A 13,918-nucleotide genomic window follows, 5' to 3' on the forward strand; every position below is an offset into this window, starting at 1 on the left:
CAAAAGGGTGAAGGTGAGAACTCATACACAACTGAAGCAATATTGACAATGATTATGTCAATGTTTTGTGTCACATTGGCAGCAGGTTCAAGAATTACAAGCACTATTTTAACAGATATCCCGCCAGGTTTTCCAATGAAAAAGGATTAGTTTTCATATTAGATGCCAAACTTGAAACACAGAAGGTTTTTTTCAACATTTTCTAGCATTACTGGTTTTGGCCCAGATTTCTAAGTCCTTCTAACAGAAGTGGAGTGATGAATAAGGTGTTAAAAACCTATTGGTGTCAGCTCAGTCCACTCGCTTCTTGTGGACAACAACATTGTTGAGTTTGGCAGAGCAACTGAAAAACAGAGTTTGTGGAGGTCTTACAAGTGCTGTCCTTGAGATGCCCTGCAGAAAAGTGATGGGAAAGGATGTAGAGGAGAGGACCTTGAGTAGCTGAGGTAACACTACTGTGGAAACAGAGGTTGTAGGTGGAAGACTGTAGGAGAAGGCAATGAGGTACAGTAACTCAGGGAGAGTTAATGGACTAGAAGTTTGACTAGGATCAGTCGTGAGAAAGGAGCTGAGATGTGCTGTCTAACAAGACAGACCAAGAGAAGCAAGAGTATTGAATAGTTGCACATAGTTAAGTACTACAGAGAGCCACGCAGGCAGCTGGCTGGCCAGAAGTAACCAGTAGCCATTCAGACAAGACAAGACAAGCCAGTGACTGGACATATCTGATGCACTGCACACAACAGAAATTACACACAGAAAGAGGTAGACAAGCCTTTAGTCAAAGTGGATGAATTAAGAAAGAGTTAAAGATGGCTCTTACCAATGTTAGGTTTAAAAGTACCAGAGAAGGAGAAATAGATAAGGAAATAAAGTGGTACAGGTTTTCTAGCCAAGTTCACAGGAGCAGGCATCCAAGAGAGGCTGGGATTCAGGGTGGAACGCTGTGAGTTATAAAGTCAGGTTTGTGAGCCATCAGGTGGGAGATGAAGCTATGTATGCTAGATGTAATTTGATGAATTCACAGGGGAAAAACGAGCAGCAGAATCCCCTTTCCCTATCATTAGACTTTGGCTCAACAGGTTTGTTAGTCTTTGCTGGTAGTTCAGAAAGAAAGATAACATTTGTGTCCTGAAAACAGCATCACAGAAGAGGGTGTTAAAATTCTTTAAACCTTCCTGGAGCTGCTGCATGTTTGTCCTGAAGTGAGATTGACTGTCACTTGCTAAATGTCTAAAGAATGTGAAGAACTGGTCTGCAAAGGGACAAACAAAGCAGGTTTAACCTTAAGAGGGCATGGCTGGTCTGCAAATTAAAATCAAAGGGAGTAAAGCTCATGGAAACACTCTGACAGAAATACTGCCAAATGTAAGTAAGAACAGAAAGCACAGAGCAGCAGTCAGGAGAGGTGTGCTCAGATGGTAATGAGATAAACTCCCCTCCCACTAACAACAGGACACCAGTCCTGGCTGAAGGGCTCAGGCACACAAAACCACTCCTCCTTTAAAAGACTTTCTGCTCCTTCTGGGTCCTGAGCCTGTGCTCAACACAACCCAAAGAGGTTGAATGAGCTTTGAGGAGAAAAAAAAAGGGGTCAGAAAAAAGGATTTGTGGAGCCTGCTATGGAAATAAATCGTGCCACACTTAGTCTTTAGGCAAATGACCCTTGTTACAGTAGAGACCATTACTTCTTGCTGCTTCTGGTGGCACCTGTGTATCAAATAGCAGAGCAGCCTGATGAACAGACCTCCAAAATCTAGCCTAGGAGATGTGACTTGCTGTGCCATTGCACTGCATTGACTGCAGCAATACCAGCTGTTCCAGCACAGACACTGCCTGATCAGCATTGCTGCTGCAAGGAAACTGTCAGACACTATTCACCTGCTTTCCCATCCAGACCTGGAAAACGAAGCCCAAGGGTGAGGCTTAACAGCAAGAAAGGAACATCAATCGGCAGTTTGCTTGGGGCACATCTAACGTGGTGAGATAACAGCACTCTGCTGAAACAAGCCTGTAGCTATGAAGGAGAGTGACACTGAAGGCCCTACAGCAAGTAGCAGAGTTGGAGCTTTTAAAAACTGGTAGTGAGCCTCTCTGACATCCAGGTACTGCACTCAAACCAAGCTAATTCCAGTAAGGATAAACCCACAGAGGAACTGAAGGTTTAGTTCAGCTTCTTGCTTGAAACCTGATTTTACACAATATGAGTAAACAGTCTGTATTACAGTTCTGATGTGTTTACTAAGGTTCCTGGGGTTTATGTTTATTATATATGCAGCACCTAGGAAAAATGAATTTGTCAACCTTTAAGCTCTGAGCAAAATGTTTGGGAAAGAAACAAACTCAGGAAGAAAAACATAAAGGAAAACAGGAGGTTAAGAATGTCAGGGCAAGGACAGCTTTCACCAAAATACACCCTGACCCATCAGTGTAAGGATAGCCACAGTTTAACAAAACAGAGTAAAATTGGATTAAGTTCAAATAAATAAATCAGACAAGGTGATAAAGCAGACCAATTTGCCTGATATCTGTCCCAGACTAAGTAGTGCAAATACTGATTCAAGAGTCGTACTCTACAGAGTCAGTAGGTTGTATGTTGCAAAGACTAAGAACTGTTTAAGACACAGTTCTCAAAAACTGACTGCCAGGAAGAGCTTACCTGCTACAGGGACATTCTTGGGAGAGCTCCCTGATGGGTTGGGAGTTGACACATAAACAGTAATGTCAGGAAAAAGGAAGAAAATCACATCTTTAGAGTGGATGAAGAGATGAGTAAAAGCACAAGCTCAAGTCCAAGCTGTGGAACTCCTCAGTCATGGTCCTCAAGAAAGTAAGGCAACTTCATAAGGCTAACTTTGCTCTAGAAAGGTGTATTTGTCAAACATTGCTCCCAGTAATAAGGAATGGAACACTACTAATTAGGGTAAAAGTGGATTGCATTCCTTTATTTGCCAATGCCAAATACATTACATGATCAGAGCTTGAAAAGAAAACAAAGAAAAAACCAGGAGCAGGGTCTGAAAACAACAGCCACCACCCAAACCTACAGCTGTAATAGAAAAATGACTCTAACACTGAACTCATCCTCAACACAGAGATGTGCAAACCGTCCAAGAGAACATCGGCATTTGCTTGGCATGAAGTCCTTGAGTAACAACTCGGTTCCTGACAAGTTTTAAGCCCTTCTGACATCTAGAAGATAAGGCAGTACATGGCTGAGTGTGAAAATAACTGGGCCCCTCTATATGACAGCTTCCAAGCTTGGCCTTTCTCTCGGTATGCAGAATTGTTATGCTGCTGTGGACCTGCGTACCAAAACCAATACATGAGTTCCCTGATGTCTGGTAGGGGTTGCAATAGTACTGAGCCTTTGCTCAGCCACATGGGCATGTATCCACGGTAATCATAACACTTGGAAGATACTAAGTACTATCATTCTGTCAAATCTGCTACAAACAGCCGAGGGGGTTGTGAGAAATAAAAAGAATTGAGGTAAATAGACTAATAGTCAATATACTTCTCTCTAGACAACCTGGACAGAAATGCTATAAGCAGCAGAAGAGTAGGCATTTGGTCTGAGCTGTGTTTCACTCTATCTTTTTAAGGATCTGGAGTGCAAGCTGCAGCACTTAACTCTTAAACTCTGGTTTTGCCTTTATCGAGCCTGTACTAAATAACTGGCTGTGGATATTGCACACAATTGGTAACATGCTTCTCAATTTTCACACTCACTTTTGAAACCATGTGTACCTTTATTCTTACCTTTTCCTCGACAGTGGTCACATTTTCCTGCCTGTGAGACTGATTACAGTGATGATGCTGATCACATTCACCCCAGCGTGACTGAAGAATTCAGACCCAAGGGAGTTAGCTACCATTGATGTGGCTGAGAACTAGGCTCTCTAATTGCACACGTGGTGATTGCCTGGAGCTCACTGCAATGTGAAAAAGATTCTCCCATAAAAAGAGATGCTATGTAAACTATATGTGCCTGACAATAACCAATTTAACTCAAATCACATCTGTGTTCCACAGCTTTCCTCTAATGGTCTTTTGAAAGGAAATGTTACCCTTTTATGACAGACTAGTGGGCAATGACAGAGCTCCATTAATCCTCTCCTCTGGGCTAAGAAGTTGAAGATGAACCTTCTTATTCAAAACTACAGAAAATCAAAGATACATGATCTTAATTCATTAATTTCCCTATTATTCATGTCCAGGGCACTGGAAAAAAAAGATCTTGTTTTGACATGCATCAGCACCAGTGCTAGTGCTCACACATTGCCTTGGTGATGAGTGAAGTCTACAAATTACATCAAGCTGGAAATTAAATCTCCTGAAACAAAGCTATCATCTCTTCCTGTGAATCCTGTTAGAATAAACTCCAAGAACTATTGAAGTAATCAAAATCCAGCCAGGGAAACAAATATGATGAGAGTCCCAAACCCCAGAGAGGCACTTGGCCAAACCAAACCTCGGCACAGCAAAGACACAGACAGTAACAGGCAAGAAGTTTCAGCAACAAACAGAACCAAACTGCAGCCTGAACTCTTTTTACCTTCTGGGGAAATGTGGACCTCAGTCAATGTGGAGTCCTCAGATTGTTTCCAGTTGGAACTCATCACCTTGTTTGCATTGATTTTAAGAAGATCCTTGTGGCTGCAGAGTCATTCCACATCATGGGACTAGCAGGGCTCACAGAGACAAAAGGTCATAAAGAAAATAGAGTTCCAGCAGGCCTCTGAGAAGCACACTCTGCAACTTCATAAAGACAGCTTAAGTGACCATAGGATTACCAGTTTGCTGTTGCCTACCTTGTGTCAGCAACTGAAGAATTAGCAGGAGAGGAAGATGAGAAGAGTGAGAGATGACAAATCTCCTCCTTTCACCTATGAGCACCACTGCCACAGCCACATCACTCCCTTCTCTGCAATCACACCTGTGTCCTTCCTGCCAGGGTCTGCATTTTAACTCTGCTCTAACACAGCTGGAGACAGCCAAGCATGTTCTTTGAGAAACAAAACCATGGAGGCCATGCTGAGAGTGCATGTAGATCCCCCTGTCTTACCACTATCATAAACCAATCTTGAGTACCATCTCTCAGTCACAATCCATCTCAAAACTACTATAAACCAATCAGAGAGCAGGCACACTACTGCATAGCTAATCTTTCATAGAATCACACACAATCACAGAATGGTAGGAGTTGGAAGGGACCTTTAGAGATCATCCAGTCCAACCTCCCTGTAGAAGGAGGTCCACCTAGACCAGGTCACACAGGAAAGTGTCCAGGTGGGTCTTGAAGACCTCCAGAGCAGGAGCCTCCACACCCTCCCTGGGCAGCCTGTGCCAGGGCTCCCTCACCTCACAGTGAAATAGTATTTCTTATGTTTAAATGGAACTTTTTGTGTTCCAGCTTCAGCCCATCACCCCTTGTCCTGTTGCTAGATACCATAGAAAAAAGGGATGTCCAACCTCCTGACACCCACCGTCTATACACTTACAAATATCAACGAGCTCCCCCCTCAGTCTCCTCCAGACTAAACAGCCCCAGTTCCCACAGCCTTTCCTCATGTTGTTTCCTTTCATGCTGTCACACGTGCCATGACCTGGGAAATGCCAATTCCATCACAGGATGGACACATAACCTGACCAGGGAAGTACACTGATACCTACAGGGCTTTCTCCACCAGCTCTGCCTCAGAGGGAAACAGCTCTCTGCCATTGGGAAGACATCACTCATTGTAATTTTTAACTTATTCACAAATTCTGATGTCACAGTAGTGAGGATTTCATACTCAACCTGAAAGCTCAGGTCAGAGCCCATAGTCTTCTACATATGGATTGTTCGATACAGATTAACTGAAAGAGCACCACAAATTCAATTTCATGGTGCTATTGCTACACACCTCTGCTTTTCTTCAGATGTGCTTTACATGTCTTTGTAAGCTATGTCTACTTTAATTCGATTAGACAGATAAATCCTGATAAAAACAAAATGCTTTTGTCATTTAAGGACACTTCCAAACCTGAGATTAATTTATAAAGATCCAACAGACTAACAAGACAAGTTTCATACTTCACAGGGCTTTGTACTGTGTTTGATTCTGACAATGTCTGCTCTATCCTCTTATGCTCAAAGGTCAAATATGTAAATCATGGACCAGTACAATCATTTCTTGCTTCGCTGGCAGCTGGCATGTGGCAAACAGATGCTGAAATCCAGCTGTTTAAATCCTTGATCAGCCATTTAAGTCGAAAGCCAGCAGTGAAATGACTAAAAGGTATGTTTTCAGAGTAGTGTGCCAAACTGTACCCGAGGGATTCCCACTCAACTTGAAATACTGAAAGAGTCTGAACTGCTTCGATATGTAAAGAATAAGACATACAGATGTTGTTTTATAAGGAAAATTCACTACAAACCACTTGCAGATTAAGCTGGAAAGGTAATAAAATGTTGGGTATTTCTAAGGCTAGAAAATTCAAGCTAAAGTTTGCCTTTTTAATTAGCGTCAGTGATGCCTGTATGAAGGGATCAAACATCCTGCAGGCTCCAGCTGTATGGAACTGAATTTCTGAACCCCCTGGCCTTTAGCATCACTCAAAAGCAACACACAATTCAGGATAAATGTTCACAGAATCACAGAATCTCAAGGGCTGGAAGGGACCTTGAAAGATCATCCAATGCAACTTCCCCGCCAGAGCAGGACCACCTAGAGTAGGTCACACAGGAACTTGTACAGGTGGGTTTTGAATGTCTCCAGAGAAGGAGACTCCACAGCCCATCTGAGCAGCCCCTTCCAGTGCTACATCACCACCAGGAGTTTAGTAAATCTTCAGAAGTTCAGCAAGTACTAAACCTCCATTGACATGGAAAGGGGAAAACTATGCTGTCCTACCCTCCTTTGAGAAGACCCACTCTGCAGTGGTTGGCCCCTCAGTGCTGAAAGGACACAAGTAAAAACCCAAGGGCTACAGTCCAGTATCAATTTTCCTGGTTTGGGTGATATTCTCTGCCTGGCACTGAGAACAGTGATGGAACTAGCAGTGTGTATTTAAAGAGATCAGTGACAACGGCAGTTTCTGTAGATCAGTTTCACAATCCTTTTCAACTGAGAAAGCACCTCATTGTTTATTTTTGTTTTAATCCAAGGAGCCACAGTGTTGACAGATTGTCTAAAATTGTCTCATCTGTTATTTGCCCCCATTTTGGTTCATTGATTGCATATGCAGAACTGTGCCCATGGAAGGTTTCTTTCTGGGGCAAAGGTTTCCCAAACCTCCTACTACACAGTGGTAGGTAGTGACTGTAGGCTGAGCAACAAAGATTTTACCCACTCAGGCTCTCTGCCTAACTCAAGGGCAACTCTGGAATGAAAAGGATTCTCCATGTCACAGCAATGTGGGAACTTCAAACTATGATCCAAGAAACGCTGTTTGGGGGTTGGATCTTATTATCATTGAAGCCATTAGGTACTGACTCTTCACACAGTGACTGAAGAGAGATTGTGGCATTCATCTGGAGATCCTTTTGTTCAAAATCTCTCCTTTGCCCAAAGGCTTTGGCACATGGGAGTAGGAAATGGCTGGAGGCACTAAATACAGCTCCCCACTCCTTGTTATTCAGCCTTCAGCACTAAAGATAAGGACTTTGACATCCCTAAACCCTACACAGAGGCCAGCTAAAAGGAAACACACACCTGTGGAAGTAAGGGAAGGACTGGTAATGTTTCAGGACGCCCTTCCCTCCAAATTGCTATCATATAGTATTACATTTTAATTGGGCTACTGTTGGGGAGATGTCAGATGCATTACACTTGCATTAGTGATGTGATTCTCCATACCTACAAAGTGGATAGCCTGTGAGACAAAACTGTAGTGTCCAAGCAGCTGAAGAAGCATCTCTAAAGGCAGAGCAAGAGATCCAGAGTCAGCATCCCTACTCTGATCCATGGGAATGACTGGAGTAAAGCATTTTCCTGGATGTAGACACACTTGTCATGCTTAAAAATTACTTGTTTCTCTGATTTCTTAAACATCTGATCACCACTGAAGGAAGACAAGTGTGGAATAGATTTTGTCTGGTCTTTGTTTTTAACCTCCTTGCAGCACTCCCAATTACAAAACTTCCTTGTAAACCCACGTTTTACCCCAGTGTCCCTTCTCCTGTGCAGGTGTGGGTCAGAGCAGTGCACTTCATGCAAGCTGCCTTCTTCTCCTATCTCCAAACTGTCGGTCCACTTCCATCACAGGGTGCCAAAACAGACAGTAGACATCTTGCTTCTCAGCATAATACTGATGTTTACTGCAGTCTACAAAACAGAATGTCAAGTTACACTGCTTCAGGTCCATTTTTTTTCTCACATCAGAGATGAAGTTAGCAGTTTATTCTCAAGGCAGCACATTTTAGCTGAGTAACAATCACGGCGAGTCTCAGAGAAGAAATAACAGTATCTCAGTAATATTGGCCATGAAATGACAACTGCACCAGGAAAGGATAGTTCCCTGCTCTTGAATGCAAAAAGACCCTCTTTTTAATTTCCCCTGTAGCAGAGTATCAACTTTTGGACAATGCTGCTGCCCTGCTCATAACCAAATTCTTTCATAAACAGACATTGTGTCTAGACAGTCTTAGAAAAACTGTCTCTACTTAACATCAAGGGGTTGGGTTTTATTGTGTGTGCTTAAGGGTTTAACTGTATGCTCACATACTGTTCCCAAATAATGCAGCATAAATCTGTTCCATTTTTCTCTGGAGCTGATGGGTGCATCATTGTAAGGCAGGGAGGAAGCAATCCAGGATCACACATTCTCTCTGAAGCCTGTATCCATAATAGATTCCCAGAGGTCACCCAGCTAATATACACACAATAGTAATATTAATAGGATAAATTTATTGCAGGAAGAGGAAATGAGTCCACATCACTCCTGCTAGTACTGACTGGTTTCCCATATAGACACAGCAGATTTGTCCAGTCTCCTCACAGATCTTTATTTTACTTTTGGTGACAGCAACAGGACTTCCATCATTGACTCTGGCAGGAAGAGAATTAAGTCCTGCAGTTTACAGAAGAGCTGCACTTAATCAGTCTCATTGTGTTTCTGTACTTAGAAGAGGGAAGACTTCCATCATTCAAGCAAGTATGAGTGCACCCAAGGTAAAAGCAATAAAATATTCCTATTTTAGAGAGAAAAAACACCCCAAAATAGCCAATGGATAGAAAAACACAGGGTTGATTTTTGAGATCAAAACAGAATCTCCTTTTGCAGAGGGACAAACTCTGTTCTGGACTAACACACACTTTTTCTTCACATATCCTTCCCTCTAGGCATCTAATTGAATTTTGGTCATTTCTGGCTTGCTATGTCCAAGTCTTTCACATCCTCATGCTAGCAGAGGAGAGGATATCTTTCTTCTAAAAGAGACAGGTGAGGGGCATAACTTGACATGCAGAGGATTCCAAGAAGAGTGGGCAATGAGGGCATGAGGTCTGGGGCCTACACAAGCTCCAGGCCAGAGGCACACAGTTTGGGACTGCAGTGGATTTGGCAGTAAGGATTGCCTCTTGAGGGAGAGGGAAGAACTTTTGGACAGGATGAAAGATGGTCTCTGACAAGAGGACAAAAAGGAAAACTGAATAAGAGAGACCACATGCCAGGTTGGGGCAAGGAAGGATCAGGACGAGTCCAGTCACTGAGGTGCTCAGGGAAGTGCGTTGTGTGATGGGAAAGCTCAGGACTAGGGTGCCAAGGGAGGGTGGGTAAGGGTTACCCCACAGCCCTCAACCATGCTCACACAGAGCAGCTATGTCCTCCCTGCATCACTCACACTCCCATCCCCCTGGCACAGGGATGCCAGAAACTCTTCTCCTGCCCTTGCCTACCTGGTCCTCTTTTTGCAGGCAGAGTCGCTTGCAGACAGCAAGACGTTACATGGCAAAGGGATTAGCAGGAATGGAGTGATGAGGATAACGGATGGGAAGGACAGAATGGGAACACATGGAAAACAATTCAAGGTTACACTACAGGAAAATACGTTTCAAAGCTGTGTTTTGGGGACTTCAACCACAGCCAAGTCAGGCAGCCCAGAGGGAGACAAGCCAGTGTGGAAGTAAGGTCACGCAGTTTTGCCTGCTAGTATTTCCATAGCGAGCTTCAAATCACTGCTCCTCAGCCTTGCCTGTACGTTGCACATCCTGACTACCAAAAAAAGACTACCATAAGGGAAATGCTTCCCTTTCGTTCCACTTCTCTGTTTCTGTTCTGTTCAAGAAAGCCTTGAGGTACGACACCTGCCTGAGTTCTGCCTTACAACTGCCCTACTGTAATGACTGAAAGTTGGTCACCCATCCCACGAAGGCAAGCTCACGCAGAAACGACAGCTTAAGCATTGGAAATGGAGTTGCTATGACTTACTGCAGGATCTGGACTCCATGCTCACACTCCCTGCTGCAATAACGATGCAACCAAAACAGGACAATCTACATTGGTGACTAATTGAAGCCCAGTGAGGAAAAAAAATACCAGTATGACATTAAATGGTTTATTTATAGGTTCTGTTTTCCTAGATGATGAATCTAAGCATTGACATTTAATTAGTAGATTTCAAATGCCTGTAATAGGTTGAACATTGTTCCATGAAGTTATACACTGTACATACCTAATTGCCAACTATTTGAAACTGGTTTGGTGATTTAGGATAGGGAAAGAGAAAGCAGTTTCATGATGGTGGATTTAGCAGGGATACAAATTGGGTTTGATTAAAAGGAGTGGGGGGAAAAAAAAGGAGGGGTAGTGTCTTAACAGTCTAATTAATTTAGTTAATCTCTTTTCCTAGGCAGTGAATTAATAAACTAAAGGGTAGGCTCTGTACATACCTGATACCTGCTGCAAGATAGTGTGCTCCTGCATTTGAATGCCAGGGCCTCTTCGTTTGGTCAAGTCTGAAGCACTGGATGTAAACCAGAAGGCTGCTGTTGGAACAGCACTTCTCTTAATCCAGGCAGGGAGCTCAATGTCCCTTTATGGTAAAGTTTCCTAAGGAAATGTATTTTCTGTTACCATGCCACCTGCACCTGACTGCTGGCAGTTCTCCTCTCCTCTCTGCAGCTTCTGTCCCAGCTAAGTTCAGCCATGTGTCAGAGGAGTCAGTCCCTCAGCCTTGGCTCCTATAAACTTGTGCCACCAAAGCCATCCAGAGGGACACGGGAAGCCAAGTGCCAGCAGTTGTGCTGCTCCTGGAAAAGCTTCATCTTGAACTGCATAGACAGTTACAAACACACATTCACTATGACAGAAATGGATGAAAATGCAGAGAAAAAAGCAGCTGAAAAAGTGGAAAGTTGATGGACTAAAATGTCATGGGACAAGCAGCCACCTCTGCTCCCCCAGACTCTGGCAAGGGCCTGCAAACCAACAAGAATTCTTGCCTTTGCTTCATCTGTCTAAACTCTATTAGCAGAAGAATCATAAAGGCTTATGAAGCCTGTAAGGATCTGATCTGATCTTTGCAGATACCGATCCTAAATTAAGGAATTATATCTTTAAGAGCTTTGGGAAATAACTGGACACAGATTTCTATCCATAGAGAAGGGCCTGAAGGAGGAGTGCTACAGGTTGTGCTGTAAGGGAGACTTACACAGACCCTCACTGGAAGTATAGCACTTGAAAGCAGCTCCTTTTTTCCCTCTCATTTGGCCTCTGTACTGCACATATTTGGATTTACCATTAGCAGAATTACCTCTAGAGCAAGAGAAAACAGAAACAGGTCACCTATGGGGAAAACAAAGATGTGGAGAAGAATTATTCCCTGCATGACCTTACATTAGGGTGTCAAATCTAAGTCTTGTGGTTTTAGATGTTCTGTTGCATTTATTGCAGAAGTATTTCTAAGTATTGGAACAAATCTATAGCATTCAGCATTTTTAAAGCACAAAGTACTACTAATCTCAGGATAACCAAAGAGACAGCAATGGAATTTAAAACAGGGGAGGGGTCTCATGATCATGTTGGAAATTTGAGGGGAAACTAACAGGTTAAAAATCATTACAGAAACAGAATTCCATGGGAAAAAAAGAGCTTTAACACAATTTCTGCTAAAGCAGAGTTACACTGTGAGGTGCAGTGAGAACAAAGCTCAACAAGACCTCCCCAAAAAACCCTCAGTTCTTTATCTAATGACATAGAAAAACATTTGCTTGGACAAGGGTAAAGCATCCATGGGTCCATTGCCACCAATCCTCTCATCCTTATGACAAGTTTGAATAGAGGAACAGATTCTGCTTAAATCCAGTCCATTGCAAGTCTTTACACTTGTGCTTGCAAAGTCTCATTGCAGGAGTCTGGCATCACTCAGCAGCAAGAGGAGGGAGGGAGGGAGGGGTGGTGTGGGGCACCCCACTGCAGTAGGAAATAATTCTTTCCTTTGTACCCCAGGAGTAATTTTTGTCTGGCCAGAACTGACATTTGAAATCTGTCTGATGAGTGTCATGGACAGCAAAGAGTGATAATATCCCTCTGTGTTGGTGAAACAGTCTGTGGATTAATAAACTCATTACCACTGAGTCCCACATTTCCTTCCCCGAGAAATGATGAGTGTGTTTTGCCAAGTCTCAGGTTACTCTGCCATCTGCAGACTTCAGCCTGGTCCCTCTGAGATGCCTGAAACAAAGGCCACATAATGCTGATGCTCACCCTGGTTTAAAATGGTTCAGCATACAGTGATTTTCCACTGATGCACACGATTTGCATTGCATTGCTCCACTGGCCAGATGCTCTATCACTACTGCCTATCGGGCTGCTGGCTTTCTGGTGGTGAACTGCAGGAGCTTTGTACATGAGCAAAAACGTGTCCCAGCTGATGAAAGAGGAAGAACTATGAGAACAACATTGAGAAGCTGTGTAGAATAACACAACTATATTCCCCTTCTTGCTTTTTTGGGGAAGACCTTCCCAGAAGCAGGGAGAAAGCAAGACAAGCTCCCAGACATTTCCAAGAGCACCTGAGTCACTCTCCAGCAAAATATATATTTCTTTAGCTTCACCACTGGCTTTCCATCCATGCTGAAATTCTCACTCTTTCAGTGATTGGGGGGGAAAATCCAAGCAAGCAGAAAATTAGTGAAAAAAGTTCCAGTGCACCATTTCTCATGTGGTGGAAGCTTCCAGAACAGCCTGCAGTGACTACTTACATTGGGTTAGTACGATTCCTTTCGAGGTATTGACTAACAAATTCAGACATTCACGTTGGCTTCAGCATTTAATCTCTAAAGCCACAGATAGCTCTGATTTCACAATGTAAGACCTTGTATCAGTTTCTAGTTCAACACCCAAGCTATTGCTTTACTGTACATTGAAGTGATAACAGTGACAGACTTGTGAACAGTCATTACCTGCACACAAAACTGCTTTTATAGGCCACAGACTTGTGATCTGGGGTCTAAACTTAATATAAGATAAACTAGGTGCTGTGCTATTATATGAGAAACCAAAACAGTCCTTAGAAGACATTGATGAAACATGCAAAAAGCCATTATCATTACCAAAAGTAAAAAACTACTTTAGGTTTCTAATTCCAACTCTCTAAAGGTTGTTTTCTAATGTGCAAGTACTGAAGACAAATCCTGCCCTGAAGGGCAGCTTACTGAGTGTACTCCTTCGGGGGTTTTTTAACTTCTTTGGAAAATACTTGCCTTGCAATAAGAAAGGCAGGAGATGAGAGGTTGTTAAATGATCTGAATGTTGTCTTACAAGCATTTAGAGAGCTGTGGTAAGGAGCTCTTCTAAGAAAGCACACAAGATCCAACAGCTGAAAACGTCATTTGGAAATAAATGGGAAGAACTTTTAAGAATTAGACTACTGGAATCATTCACAGAGGGAAGCAGCACTTTAAAATCAGCAAGCAGACATTTAACACAG

Source organism: Colius striatus, chromosome 6, assembly GCF_028858725.1.
Source record: "Colius striatus isolate bColStr4 chromosome 6, bColStr4.1.hap1, whole genome shotgun sequence".
NCBI lineage: Eukaryota > Metazoa > Chordata > Aves > Coliiformes > Coliidae > Colius > Colius striatus.